At 46.6% G+C, this 15,326-nt stretch overlaps 1 protein-coding gene across 2 annotated transcripts in view; it reads left to right on the plus strand.

The window, feature by feature from the left end:
- The window catches only part of GAPVD1 (GTPase activating protein and VPS9 domains 1), a 3,238,556-nt gene that overhangs the window by 703,995 nt on the left and 2,519,235 nt on the right, over positions 1–15,326 (plus strand). The gene's annotated exons all lie outside the window — the stretch shown is intronic.

Genomic DNA, 15,326 nt, shown 5'->3' on the forward strand with positions numbered 1-15,326 from the left:
TCCGACCGAAGAACCCCCCCCCCAGGAAATGGGTGTGTAAGAGGAAACACATGGACTCCCCAGAGGCGTCCGCCATGGAAGATATGGACTACAATGATGGGGAAGGGTCCCCACAGTCACCCCCTGATGATGTCTCCTTCTGCGACATCATGGAAATCTTGAAACAGAGGGGTGACTGGAAGCCCTCCAACCCTTCCTCGGAGGAATCCGTATTCCTGCAGGCCTTTCGCTCTTGACCCTCTACTTCTTTGGTGACACCCCCCCCCCCCCCCGCCAGTGAGTTGGTTAAGCTCATCGTGCAACAGGCATGGAAGAACCTGGACTCCGATGAAGCCATCCTCAGGTGACCAGACAAGGTACACTCTCCCCTCCAGAGGATCAACCCCGTTGGTCTAGAGATTTGCCAGTGGACGATGTGGTGGCGGCAGCCATGAAAAGGACCTTGCTGAAGTGAGTCCTGCTGTTCACCCGCCCAACAGAGTCCCGGGCAGTGAGCAGGTTAGAGAATCGAGTTTTTGCATCAGCGACCTTTGCAGTTAGGTCTCTGAACTTTTTGGCACAATTTACGAGGCTCCAGAGAGATCTGATCTCTGAACTCTCCTGAACCCTCGTGGGCCAAGTATTGGATAGAGCACGAGATAAAGTCGCTTCCCAACTTGCCACCCTAGAGTCAATATCCAATTCATCTATGAGGTTGCTGTCCCACGCAACTGAAGGAGCAGCTGGAGCTGCTGGTGGAGGCGTAGTCATGAGACGCCACGCCTGGATGCGCATTTGTGACCTCACGGACTCCTTCAAGTCTTCGTTTCTAAATGCCCCTATCGAGCCATCAGCTCTGTTTGGTGCTAAGGGTTAAGGATACATGAGCCAGGTGTGAGCAAGATGGGAAGACATTGTCTGCCATTGGCCTACGCTTTTCCAAACCTCAGTGTTCCTTCTCCAGGGATCAGAGGAGCGGGAAGATGTGGCACAGGAAGTCTCAAGGTCCTTTCTGAGACGCACGTGGTGAGGACTCCTCCAGAAGCAGAGGGGATTCAAATAATGGAAGATGTCCCTTTCGGGGCAGAGGGGATCCCTGGAATCAGGGCTCCAGAGATTCCTTCTCAGGCAGACTATATCAGAGCTCCTGAGGCTCTACCCGATTGCTTTTCTCTGGAAGCAGTTGGGGCACGTTTTTCTCTGCACCAAGCTGCCTGGCTCTCCATTACAAACTATCAGTGGGTGCAGAGAATCATTACCAGAGGCTACTATATTCCCCTAATAGCTTATCCCAGATCTCCGAAATCCCTACCCGATGTTCCACCCAGTCAACGGGAGGAGGCAATTTCCGAAATACGAAAGCTATGTCGAAAACGAGCCATCCAACAGGTCCCCCCAGATCAGTGCAGATCAGGGTTCTACTCAACATTCTTTTTGGTACCAAAGAAAACGGGACTGGAGGCCCATTCTGGATTTCAGCTAACTAAACAAATCTGTAGTTCAGACCAAATTCTGCATGGTCACAATTCAAACCATACTCCCCTTTCTGCGGGAGGGTGTGTGGATGTGCTCATTAGATCACCAGGATGTGCATTACCATATCAAGATGGACAAACTCTCCAGGAGCCTCCTTCACTTCCGGTAGGGAGCCAATCACTACCAATTCAGAACCCTGCCATTCAGTCTCTCGATGACCCCCAGAGTGTTCACGAAATGCCTTGCAGTAGTAACAGCTCATCTGAGGCTTCAGGGATTCCAGGTGTTTCCATACCTAGACAATTGGCTCCTCTCCGCCCCCACCAAGCGTCTTCTGGTCAGGGCCCTCCGCTTCACCCTGGTTCTAGCGGAGTCACTAGGCATCACCATACATTGGGAGAAATCCAACCTTCAACTCTCACAACAACTGGAATTCATAGGGGCAGTATTCAACACCCAGTCAAGCCTGATCTCACTTCCTCTCCACAGGCTTCAGAGACTAAGGGCACAAGTTCAAGTGATACTCTGTCGAAGAAAGGTGTCTGCGAGGGAAGTTCTCCAAGCCTTGGTATCTATTGCTGCAACCATCCCTATTGTTCCCTTAGCCAGACTACACATGAGATTACTACAATGGCTCCTTCAGGCCTAGTGAATACCCAGTCTTCACTCCCTGAGCTCACAGATTCTCTTCACCAACACTTGCAAACTAGATCTCCTCTGGTGGATGAGTACGGACAAAAATCTTTGGTGTCGCCTGTTCCAGTCTCCCCAGCCCAGCGCCACAGTGACCACGGATGCTTCCCTGATGGGGTGGGGGTGGGGGGCACTTCAGGGGAAAGTCAGTCCAAGGCACGTGGTCCAATGTAGAGGTCAACTTGCATGTCAATGTCCTGGAGTTAAGAGCTGTGCTATTGGCATTGCAAGCTTTTCATCCGCTCCTTCCTTCCGGAAAGATTGCTGTCCAGTCGGGCATGCCTGTGGTCTGATACATAAACAGGGAGGGACCAAATCCTACTCCCTATGTCACGAAGCCATGAGAATCTGGCAGTGGGCGATAGCTTCCAACCGCTTTCTGATCACAACACATATCCTGGGGAGCTCCAACGTGATTGCGGACAGGCTGAGCAGCTGCATTCTCCATCCTCAGGAGTGGTCTCTCAATCAGAGTGTGGCGGCAGAAATTTTCAGCCGTTGGTGCCAGCCATGCTGCGACCTTTTCGCCTCCCCCACAAACACAAAATGCAGCAGGTACTTTTCCCTCTTTTTCCCCCTCTCAGGGAGTCACCAAGAGACTCTCTGATCCACGATTGGCCCATGGGTCTCCTTTATGCTTATCCTCCGATTCCTGCGATTCCCCTTGTTCTAAGGAAAGCTATTCGGTTGAGAAGCAAGGTGATCCTCATTGCCCCGTTCTGGCCTCAAGTGTGGCTTCCCTTTCTTCGACCTCATCTGTTACACCCTCCTTGGATCCTAGACACTCATCAGGACCTCATATCTCACCCACATGGGCGGACTCCCCCAAATCTGTCCACTCTCAGGCTGACAGCTTGGTTTCTCTACTTCCGTTAGTTGCCAGGCAGGAAACCACTCTCTTCACCCGTATGTGATATTATCTTGTCCTCTCATAAACCATCCACCAGGAAACTTTACAGGGACAAATGGAAGAGAGTCTCTATTTGGTCAAATAATCAGAAGCTAGACCCGTTCTCAGCCTCCGTAGCCACTATTCATTATCTGACTGAACTGTTTGACAATGGGGCCTCAGCTTCCACCATTCGAGTCCATCTAGCAGCCGTTTCCAACTTCCATAACGGGTCATATGGGGTCCTGCTTATTTCCTCTTGCCTTTGCAAGACCTTCCTCAAGGGTATTTTCCATAGCAGGCCTCCCATCAGACAGCCAGTGGAGGCATGGAATCTGTCCTGGGTTTTGCAGTCTCTTTCTCTGCCCCCTTTTGAGCCGGCTGTGACATGTGATCTAAAATTCCTGTCATGGAAATCCTTATTTCTGGTGGCTATAACTTCAGCCAGAAGAATTTCTGAATTACAAGCATTATGTATCAAGAGCCCCTTATCTGATCTTTCATAAGGACAGAGTATCACTTCATACTAACCCATCCTTTCTCCCCAAAGTGGTTTCTGACTTTTCGATTAACCAGTCCATTGAGCTCCCTGTGTTCTTCCCAAATTACTCTAACAAGGAAGAATAATGCCTACATTCCTTGGATGTTCATAGACTATTACGTTTCTATCTAGACGGAACTAAATCCTTTCGCAAGTCAGACCAGCTTTTCATCTCCTTTGTGGGTCCTGGAATGGGAGGCACAGTTTTGAAAGTTACTTTGTCTGAATGGCTCAGGGATTGCATTGTCTACTCATATTTGCTTACGGATGGATCTAAGCCTGGCCAAATCAAAGCTCACTCAACTAGGACTATAGCAGCATCGGTTGCCTTCCAATCTAGGGCCTCCATGGATGAAATTTGTGCAGCTGCCCTTTGGGCTAAGCCCCATACCTTTATGAAGCATTACAAATTGGATCTGATCTCCAGGGGAAGAGCAGCCTTTGGTTCAACGGTTCTCAGAAATGTTCTTCCATAATGGCCACCCAGGTTCTCCAAGTAGCTGGGGACTCAGTACCATCAGCGATGAATAGGAAGAAGATTAACAACTTCAGATAAAGAAATTATCTTACCATAACATTCCATCTGAGTTGTTGATCTTCTTCCAGTCATCACACCCTCCCACCGACCCGCTCCAAAGGTTCCTGGTGGACCTTCTGGGTCTTTGTGGTGTACTAGGGTTTCTGCGCAGAGATGGCCTCTGACTTATTTCTTCTTCTTTATGTTGCATGCGTACTCGATCTGAGGTAACTGAGTAAAGGGCATTGTGGGTAGCAGCTTAGCTCGAGAGTTTTTGGTGCACACAAGCTTGGTATAAGGCCAACTTGGTTCCGAGGGCTCGGAACTGAACCCATCAGTGATGACTGGAAGATGATCAACAACTCAGATGGAACAGTATGGTAAGACATGACGTCTTTTTTTACAAAATGTCAATACTTTTCACTACAGTAAAAAAAAAAAAACTATCCATTTGAAAATAGCCACAGTCCTGAAGATCACAGACACAGGAGACTTTGCAGACTAACTTCTCAGGAGCAACAAGGAAGAGGAGTAATGCCTTTATTCCTGTGATTTTAAGACAGAGACATGAATTTTCAGTTTAAACTACTGTACCCAACTACTTTTAACAATTTTTTACCCATTAGGATTAAAAATGTACAAGATCCTTTTGCAAGCACTGGTGGAGTTAGAGAACAAAACTCTTCCTTGAACTGGCAACGGGGAAAGTGACTTTTAAGCAGATCCAAATTACAAATAATAATAATAATGCCCAGGCAATTGTAGAGAAAATCCCTACAATACTTTTTTTTCCATTTTTTAGGAAAAATATGTATGAAAACAAAAGAAATGAAGGGATGCACTAAAATAAGTGAAGCAGTCAATTTTAGTCGATTGACAGAACTGATTAAAGAACATGAATTACCTTAAACACTGCCACAGTCCCTGACAGACTGTAAAAATTACCTTAGGCAATTAGCTGTGTTAAATAAAAGGATTTCCGAACAGCCATTGCAAAAAGAGAGGGCCAAAGCGGCTGGAAAATAAACCACAAACTAATAAGCTTAGTTACTAAGGGTTACAGGTCTACCCCTGGGTCCATGTCTGCAGAGGAACATTTCATCATGACTGGTCACCCTGCAATCCATTACAAATGCATCCATGAGGCTAATCTACCATGTAGCAGAAGGTTCCTCAAGGGAGGCTGGTTCAGACATGGCCATTAGGAGACATGCCTGGATGGAGTTATGTGATTTTGCAGAGCTCTACAAGGTGTTGTTCATAAACGCTCCTTTCGGTGGATCATCTTTGTTTTGGTCAACTGTTAGAGAGACACTTTCCTGCAGTAGGCAATGTGGGAATCTGCTTTTCTCCCCCACAGAGATCTTTTCTAGGAATCAGTGGGGTGGTTTCCAGAAATCTCAAGGACCTTTCCAAGAGTCACATGGACATTCCCCCCAGAGGCAGAGGAGGAAATAGCTACAACAGAAGATGCCGCCGACACAGCAGAGGGGCTCCACAGAATCATGGGTCTTGAGATCCCTTATCAAACAGGTCCTTTCAGCACTCCTGAAAGGTTGCCCTACTGTCTTTCTCTGGAGACAGTTGGGGTGCTTGTCCTTGCACCCAAAAGCCTGGATAGCTGTCTTAAAAGATTCTTGGTGTGCAAAGGATCATATCCAGAGGATATTTCATTCCCTTTTTACAAGTTCCCCAAAGGAAAAGAAAATGTCTCTCTGATGTTCCACCCAATCAGAGGGAGGTAGGAGCTCTAGAGTCATCCAATCCAGGAGGTCCCCCAAGACCAAAGAAGATCCGGAATTTACTCAAGGTTCCTTTTAGTGCAAAAGAAAACAGGGCACCTTAGACCCATTTTGGATCGGTTATCCGAATCAGTTTGTAAAGTATTCCAGATTCCAGATGGTCATAGTTCAAGCCATTCTGCCTTTCCTACAGAAAGATGACTGGATGTGCTCTACTGATCTTCAATATGCGTACTATCACATCAAAATTAACAGACACTCTTGAAGATGCCTATGCTTCCAGCTGGTAGTCTGTCATTACCAGTTCAGAGCCCTGTCCTTAGGTCTTACCACAGCCCTCAGGGTGTTCACTGAATTCATGGCGGTGGTAGCAGCTCATCTAAGACTACTTGGGTTCAGAGTGTCTCCTTACTGCACCAACCAGGCATCTTCTGGAAAGAGCCAGGGATTACTTACTCCAGTTATCTCACTCTCTGGGAGTTTCGATCAGTCTGGCTAAGTCACAACTTCAACCAGTTCAAGTTTTGGAGTTTATAGGGGCTCATCTACACATGGTCAGTTGTCTAGCTCTTCTGCATCAAAACAGTTCTTACTTTGAAATCGCATGTCAGACAGTTTCTTTTTCACCCTAATCCCCCAGCGAAAATGGTACTCAAAGCCCTAGCGTCGATGGTTCCTGCAATAACTTTAATACCCACTGCTCATCTTCATATGAGAATTCTTCAGTGGACTCTAGCAGTACAATGGTCTTTTCAGAGACATCCCTTACGAGATCTGACAAAATTATCTCAGGTTTGCAGAAATTCTCTGCTGTGGTGGATATACTCCAAAGGAATTTATCAAAGGTATCCATTCATTCTTTCTCCCCTGAATGCTTCCTAGTTGGGTTAGGGGAACATTACTTGTGATGGATCGTTCAAGACGCATGGTCCCCAGAAGAGACCAATTTGCATATAAATATCCTGGAGATGAGAGTGGTGCTTTTAGTGTTGCAGGCCCTTCAGAGTTCTCTTCCCGTAGGAACTATTGCTGTTCAAAAGGGCAACATATCAATAGTCTGGTACATCAAAAAGCATGGGGGAGCCAGATCTTACCCCCTTTACCAAAAAGCAATGAGAGTTTGGCAGAAGGTGATCTCCTCCAGCCATTTTTTTTTTTTGCAGTTATACTCATAACGGGGAAGTCTACCATCTTGGCAGACAAGCGCAGCAGGACCATCCTGCTGCCTCACGAGTGGTCTGTCAGTCAGTAACAAATATGATCTTCCACAAATTGGGTCAACCATGCTGCAATCTATTCACCTATTCTCCCCTCAACAAATGCAGCAGGTTCTTTGCCATAATTCTCCATCAGGGACATTCACCGAGAGATGCTCTAGTCCATGTTTGGCCCTCTGGTCTACGTTATGCTTACTGTCCCCTGCCTCTAATCCCCAAGTTTCTTCAGAAGGTGCTCCAGTTGAGCAAAGTAATCCTCATCGCCCCCTTCTGGCCTCAGCAAGTGTGGTTTCCCTTCCTATGGTCTCACCTAATATGACCTCCATGGACACTGGATCCCAGTCCAGACCTCCTATTACACTCATCCAGGATGATTAATCCGAACAATGCAGGCCTCAAGTTGACCACTTGGTTTCTCCAATTCCATTGATGGCTAGACATTCCGGGCTTTCCTCCCAGTTCACCAAGTTATTTATTTATTTATTTCACATTTGTTAACCGGGTTAGTCCAGCTGAGTTTGTAAACAAACCCATTTTCAGTGGAGACCTGAGGGGAAAACCCCCAGTAAACAGAAGTAATGATGGTGACAATTTGCAAATATTAAATCACAAATAAAAATAATTGTTAAAGAAAAGCTTATTAACTATTTGTATTACACTGATAGCAATTCTTTTTTCATCTCACAAGTCTTCAACTAGAAAGATTTGTAAGAGCAAATGGAAGAGGTTCTCCTTTTGGGCTCATCAGAGAGAACTAGGTCCTTTCACTGCTCCACTCCCTGCTGTTTTAGATTTCCTTGCTCCAGCTTTCATAGTGGGGCCATTTTCTCCACCATCAAAGTTAGTTAGCAGCCAACTACTACATCAGAGATGATGCTTCTCCTTTGGCTTCATCTAAGGTATGCAATGCCTTTCTTAAAGGTACTTTTTTACTTAGACCCCCAATTAGAGACCCCATTCCACCTTGGGTCCTGACTTTGGTATTACAGACTTTGGTGCATTCACCTTTTGAACCTTCACTAAAGTAGAACTTAAGGTTTCTGTCTTGGAAAACGGTCATTCTGGTGGCCCATAACTTCAGCAAGAGACCTAACCTTACCAAGACAACCAAAAGCACACTCAACTAGGTCAGTAGCCACATAAGCTGCTTTTTGGGCTAGAGCCACCATTGATGACATTTGTACAGCTGCTAAATGGTGTAATGCTCACACTTTTATTTCTCATTACAAATTGGACATCTCCAGAAAAATAAAAGCTGTATTGGGTTCTGCAGTTTTCTGGAACATCCTTCCATGAGAGCCACCCAAGGTTACTATAGCTAGGGACTCTGTCCCATTCATTGAGGAACGAATGAAATTGACAACATCAGATAAAAAAAGTTATATATTCACCATAACTATTCATCTGTGATATCCATTTTCATTCTTCCTCAACTTAACTCCAACCTTCCCCCTATCCCTGTCTTTGGGAGAGACCTAATGGAATTGGTAGGAACCATGGATGTTAAGTTGTCCCATCTCGCCTTCATTCTTGCTGTTTGGGTTTGGAGCTGATCCTCAACTTCGACTCGGCATACTTTTATATCTCGAGAGCTATTTACTGGCTCGAGGCTAACCCTTATCCCAGAATGCCCAGCGTCAGCTACCCAGATCTCGTTTGCCGCTTCAGTTAGAAGGTTGCTTCGTTACTGGCTCAGGCTTAGTGTAGTTTTTTCTATTATAATTGTTGTTTAGTCTTAAAAATTTAAGTTTTTTGTCTAGATTTAGTACTTTATCTGTTATCTCCTTTCTTGAGTGTGTTGTAGCTTTGCTGGCCATCGCTCCATATCTCGCAGGCCTTCTGTTTCCCCTGAACTCATTTAAATTAGAGAGCCCCCCCCCCTTAGGACATCTGTTTAAATTAGAGGCTCTCCTTTCTGTTCCTTAACTGTAGAAAAAAAAAAAAAAAAGCTGTTTGTTTATAGTATAGTACTAACATGTCTAAAGAGGCCAAAGTTTCTGGCTTCAAAAAGTGTGACTCGTGCTGTCAGAAAATGTCTCTGACAGTTGGGCAGGAGTGCAAAAACAAATTAATCCTTCGAGGATTATTGAAACCACAGGATTCTCCTGCTAAAGGTTCTCAGACAGTTAAATCCTCTAAGTCTGTCAAGCCGTCTGCTCCATCCTCGGAACTGACTCCTAGGCTTGAAGAACCAAGTTTGTCGGTGCCGACTAGCATCGACAAGTCATCTCCTCCCTCGGCTCCAACTGCTACCTCAAAGCCGTCTCGGAGCCACAAGCGAGCAAGGTCTCCTTCATTGGAGCCGATCTGCTCGGTGCCACAGTCACCCTTATTGGGAAGTGAACGCAGTCATAGCTCTTCATCCCACTCCTCTCGATCCTCCAGGTTATCGGATCAGGACGTGCAGAGAGTAGTCAGCAGGTTGCTTAAATCACAGGCCCTTGCAAAATTACTTTCTAGCCCACCTCAGCAGGTTGTGGCTCCATCCACCTCCATTTCCATTCCTCCTCAGGCTATACTTAGTTTGGAGCCGGAGACCATGGACGCGCTGATAGTAGAACCAACTGTGCCAATCACCTGCTCTTCGGTTCCGACGTCTGCTCCAATCACCTTGATTGTTCCGTCCATTGAGGGATCTGGGTGCTGAAGCTCTCTTCGGCTTCGAGGGGGGAAGTGACATTGGCCCCTTGTCTGACCCCCGCTCTCCCTCTCGGAGCTTTGGCGCAGGTGAGCTCTGCTCCCACATCAGCCTTGGAGCCGTCACCTTCACTGAGAAGGACTCCCATCTCTTCGAGCCGGAACTTTCTTTGCCTCGGGGTTGTGACGCCTTCTAGGTCATGCGGAGTGTGCTGTCCCCTGAGGCAGCCCAACTATCAGCCCCATCGGCTCCTTTCTTGTGGTACCTGTGCCAGCCTCTGCTCCTCCACCGGCCCAGAAGCGTAGGGAACCTATGCCCCAGGACACCCCATTGGGTGACCCCTCTTCTTCCGAGGCCTCCCCTGGTCAGTCAGAGGAGCCTCCTTGGAAGAAGTGCAAGAGGAAGCACCTAGACTCCCTTGAGTCCGTCACCTCAGATACAGACCTGGATGACTCGGAAGGGTCCCCAAGGTCCCCCTCTGAAGATGTTCCCTTTTCAGGCATCCTTGAAATGCTTAGGCAGAGGGGTGGCTGGTCTTCCCTAGCCCCTACCGAGGATGAGTCTGTATACCTGGAGGTATTCTGTTCCCGACCCTCCACCTCCTGAGTGTCTCCACCTTTTGATCCACTCGTTTGTAGTGGCTCGAAAGGCTTGGTCAACTCTGGATTCTGTGGAACCTACTCAGAGGAAACCAAATAAATTCATAACAGCCCCCCAGGGCAAACAATTTCTCTCTAAAGGTGTGCCAGTTGATGCCATGGTGGTAGCAGCAGCCACCAAGAAAGAGTTAGCAGAAACTTCTTCATTTGTCCATTCACCAAACAGAGTCTAGGACGATGGACAGATATGGGAAGCGAATGTTTTCTTTAGCGACCTTCTCAATGAGGTCTCTGAATTATCTCTCTCGATTTACACGTCTTCAAAGGGATCTCCTAAAAGAGCTTGGAGATACCCTACAAGATCCTACAGTTGAAGGAGCATCAGCCAGATTAGCTTCCCAGCTTGCGACTCTTAATTCTATAGTCAACTCCTCCATGTGGCTGATTTCCTATGCAGCTGATGGAGCGAGCAGAGCCGCGGGTACAGGAGTGGCTCTCAGGAGACATGCTTGGCTGCGGCTGTGTTAATTTGTGGAACCGCTTTGTGCATCCTTCACGAATACTCCCTTTGATGGCTCCTCGCTTTTTGGTCCTCAGGTGAAAGACACGCTTGCCAGGTGTGAGCAGGAAGGCAAGACTCTCTCTCTGCCGTGGGAGTCCGTTTTTCCACTTCTAACAGACCTTATCCCAAAGGTCAGAAGGGTGGAAAGATGTGGTTTTGTAATTCCCAGGGACCCTTGCCTGACACACATGGTGATTTTTTCCCCCAGGGGCAGAGGGGGAAACAACAACAATGGCAGACGCCACCCTCGTGGCAGAGGGGGACCGCAAAATGAGGGTGACAGAGAAACTTTCTTTGCCAAACCCTTCCAGCATCCCCAACGGGTTGCCCGACTGCTCACCTCTGAAGGCACTCCAGGGAAGACTTTCCCTGTACCCAAAAGCGTGGCAAAATATAACAAGAGACAAATGGGTACTATCTATCATATCTGGAGGTTACAAAATCCCCTTTCATCAACCCCCTCTAAAGTCAAAAAAGTCCATCCCAGATGTTCCACCCAATCTAAGGGATCAAGTAGTTATTCAAGTTTCAAAACTGCTAGAAAAAAAGAGCCATTCAGTAAGTCCCCATAGACCAACTGGGATCCGGAACTTACTCAAGATTCTTTTTAGTACCAAAAAAGTCAGGGGACTGGAGGTCAATAATGGATCTCAGCAGATTGAACAAATCTGTGCAAAAAGAAAAGTTCCGGATGGTAACACTGCAGTCCATTCTACTCTTTCTGGGTCAGGACAACTGGATGTTCTCCATAGATCTTCAGGATGCGTGCTACCATATCAAAATGGACAGACGCTCCAGGAGATTTCTTCGCTTCTGGGTAGGGGCCAGTCATTATCAGTTCAGAGCTCTGCCCTTTGGTCTCACCACAGCCCCCATGGTGTTCACCAAATGTATGGCAGTAGTCACGGCTCACCTGAGACATCAAGGATTCCAGGTGTTTCCCTATCTAGACGACTGGCTCCTAACTGCTACCACCAGGCATCAAATCTGAGGCACGGGATTATACATTATCAACCTACACCCAACTAGGCATTACAGTAAATATAGAAAAATCTGCCTTGTTGCCCTGTCAAGCTGTTACATATATAGGAGCAGAATTAAACTCAAAACGGATGTTTGCAAGGTTACCTCAGGAAAGAGTTTTCTCTATTCGCCAACAAGTGTCATTTCTAATGCAGAGCAGAAAGGTCCAAGTCAGACATGTCCTGCTAGTTCTAGGCTACATGGCAGCTGCCATTCTTCTTGTACCATTAGCGCGTTACCACATAAGAGTCCTTCAGTGGCTTCTCTTCACGCAGTGGTCCTTCCAGCAAATACTCATGTCTCTCATGATCCTGATTACAGAAACATGCAAAAGACACATCTCTTGGTGGATGGTCTCCCCACTGGTGACTCAGGGCAAACCTTTCATTCAACCCCCTCCGGTAGCCACAGTGACCATTTATGCCTCCCTGATAGGGTGGGGTGGGCATTATCTAGGCAGGACAGTCCAAAGCATGTGGCAACCTCACGAGTACCATCTGCATATCATTGTCCTAGAGATGAGAGCGGTGCTCCTAGCTTTGCAAGCTCTTCACAACTCTCTTCCTTCCGGGACTGTTGCGATCCAAACAGACAACATGTCAGTTGTGTGGTACGTCAACAAGCAGGGTGGGACCAGGTCTTACCCCTTGTGTCGAGAAGCCCTCAGGCTATGGCAATGGGCGATTTCCTCCCAACGTTTTCTGACAGCAATGCACATCCCTGGGAAATCCTACATAATAGTGGACAGGCTCAGCAGGTCTATCCTCATGCCTTATGAGTGGTCTCCGAATCTGGAAGTTGCGGACCTTATCTTCCGCAAATGAGGCCAGCCTTGTTGTGATCTATTTGCCCCCCCCCCCCCCCCAACAACAAATGCAGCAGCTACTTCTCCCTGCTTCATCCTCCAGGTCAAACTCCCAGGGACGCTCTAGTCCATGATTGGCCTCAGGGACTCCTTTTTCCCCAATTCCAAGACTCGTACAGAAAGCAAAATCGCTGGGTTGCAAAATGATCCTCATTGCCCCCTATTGGCTTCAACAGATATGGTTTCCATTCCTGCACCTTCACCTTCTAGACCAGCCTTGGATTCTGGACCCAGTGTCAGATCTGTTGATTCATCAGTCAGGCGGGTTGCACCATTCCCTTCAGACTCTCAAGCTCACAGCTTGGTTTCTCCACTTCCTACCTTAGCCAGGCTTCCAAGTATCTCCCCAGCAGTTTGCGATATTATTGTGTCTTCCCATAAGTCAACTACGAGAAAGACATGTTAGCAAATGGAAAAGATTTTCTTACTGGGCAGAATCTAGAAACTTAGACCCCTTTTCAGCCCCAGTCCATCAAATTCTAGAATTTCTAGCAGACCTTTTCCAGTCAGGTACGGCTGCTGCTACCATCAGGGTACAACTGGCAGCCATATCTAATTTCCATATTGGAATTCTTAATTCTAGCATAATGTCTCATAAGCTCTGCAAAGATTTCATGAGAGGAACATTTCTTCTTAGACCCCCCAGTGAGGGATCCACCTCCTCCTTGGGATCTCAGTTTAGTTTTGACTTCTTTGATTCTGCCTCCATTTGAACCAGCAGCTTCATGTCCCTTAAAATTTCTTTCTTGGAAAACACTTTTTCTGGTTGCTATTACCTCAGCTGGACGTGTTTCAGAACTCCTAGCACTCTGTGTTCATCCTCCATATATGGTGTTTCACAAAGATGGAGTTTCTCTGAGAACCAACCCATCCTTCATACCAAAAGTCTGTTCAGAAAGCAATTTAAATCAATCCATCAATCTCCCTGTCTTCTTTCCCAATTATAGCAACAAGGCAGAATACGGTCTTCACCAACTGGATGTGCACAAACAATTATGTTTTTACCTCCATAGGACCAAAGAGCTAAGAAAGTCAGACCAATTATTTCTCTATGCTCACAATAAGTAAGGCCTTCCAGTTTCTAAGGTGACCTTATCCAAATGGTTATCTGACACCATTGCCTTTATTTATCAGTTAAGGCGTAAACATCTACCAGCAAAACCAAAAGGTCATTCTACTAGAGCATTAGCCACGTCTATAGCCTTTCAGTCCAAATTGCCCATAGACTCAATTTGTGCAACTGCCACTTGGGCAAACCCTCATACCTTTATCTCTCATTACAAAGTGGATGTGGTCTCCCGGAGCAGGGCTTCCTTTGGTTCCACTGTTCTGAAGAGTCTGATCCAATGAGCCACCTGGGGGTCTTTAGGTGCTGGGGACGCTGTCCCAAACCGCAAGAACGAAGGTGAGATGGGACAACTTAACATAAAGAAGTTATGTACCTACCAAAACGTTCCATGGTAGTTGTCCTTCATTTCGCCTTCCTTCTTGCATCCCCCCCTCCTTCCCCATTCCTGGAGGATTGAGAGGAGTTCACTATGGTTTTACTGGCAGATTTCCTTTTTCTTGGTTCACATGCCAGGTAATTTTATGACACTTTACTCTAATCTGTTATTTTGGTAAATCAGTTTTAGGTTACTGGTTACTTTATTACAAGCCTAGTCCAAAAGATTCCCTGGCAACATGCTGCCCAACGTTATTTTCCAGTGCCTTTGTCCAGCAGGGCCACTGAAATGATCCCCGGGGTGAATTTTCCATTTCCCATCTGCTCGTCAAGATTTCTGTTGAAGAGGGTCAGTGAGATGCTCTGCTTGACTTGTAAGGGGAAGTCTATTCCAGAACATGGGCAGTCTGTAAGTTATGAACCTGTCTCTCCAACAAGTTCTGTTGATTGTGGTAATGAGGTTGAGGTCTCTGGCGCACGTAGCACGGAGGAATTGGGATGTCTTTAGATGTAGCATATCTAGCAGTGCTGGATCTGACATGGCTTTGTAGGTCAAGCAGAGATTGCATCTAAAGTAGGCGATATGATACAGAGAAAAGTTGGAGTTTTTTAGTCTTTTCGCATAGGGCAAGTGTTTAAGGCCTTGGATCCTCTTAGTGAGGTATTTTTGTGGTCTTTGTAGTTGTTGCATACGTCTAGTGAAGTACATGCCGAATAGAGCATCATACTCTATAACTGGTCTAAGGGAAGAGTAAATAGAGACAGTGACTTCTATCTTCCTGGAGGCAAAACCTTTTGTAATGAGATGTGCCACATAGAAGGATTTTCTGACCACAGTGGCAATGTGATTATCAAAGGATAGGTGCTGTCCACTTGTGTTCCCAAATCGCTTTTGACACCTTTGGTGTTCAGTGGACTACCATTGATATGGAAGTTCATGGGTACCATGTTCTTACCAAAGGGGGTGACTATGCATTTTTGACGTTGAGCTTAAGGCCATGGTTCTGACAACAGTCATTGGTCTCCATGAGACCTTTCTGTAGAATGTCTGCATCATTTGGGGAGCTAATAATTGCTCGCAATTTGCAGTCATCTGTGAGCTTGGTCAGCCAGAGTCCCCTGTTTTTGGCCTGGACTTCAG

This window comes from Protopterus annectens, chromosome 16.part0, assembly GCF_019279795.1.
Source record: "Protopterus annectens isolate FY-2018-M chromosome 16.part0, PAN1.0, whole genome shotgun sequence".
In the NCBI taxonomy this organism is placed as follows: Eukaryota; Metazoa; Chordata; order Ceratodontiformes; family Protopteridae; genus Protopterus; species Protopterus annectens.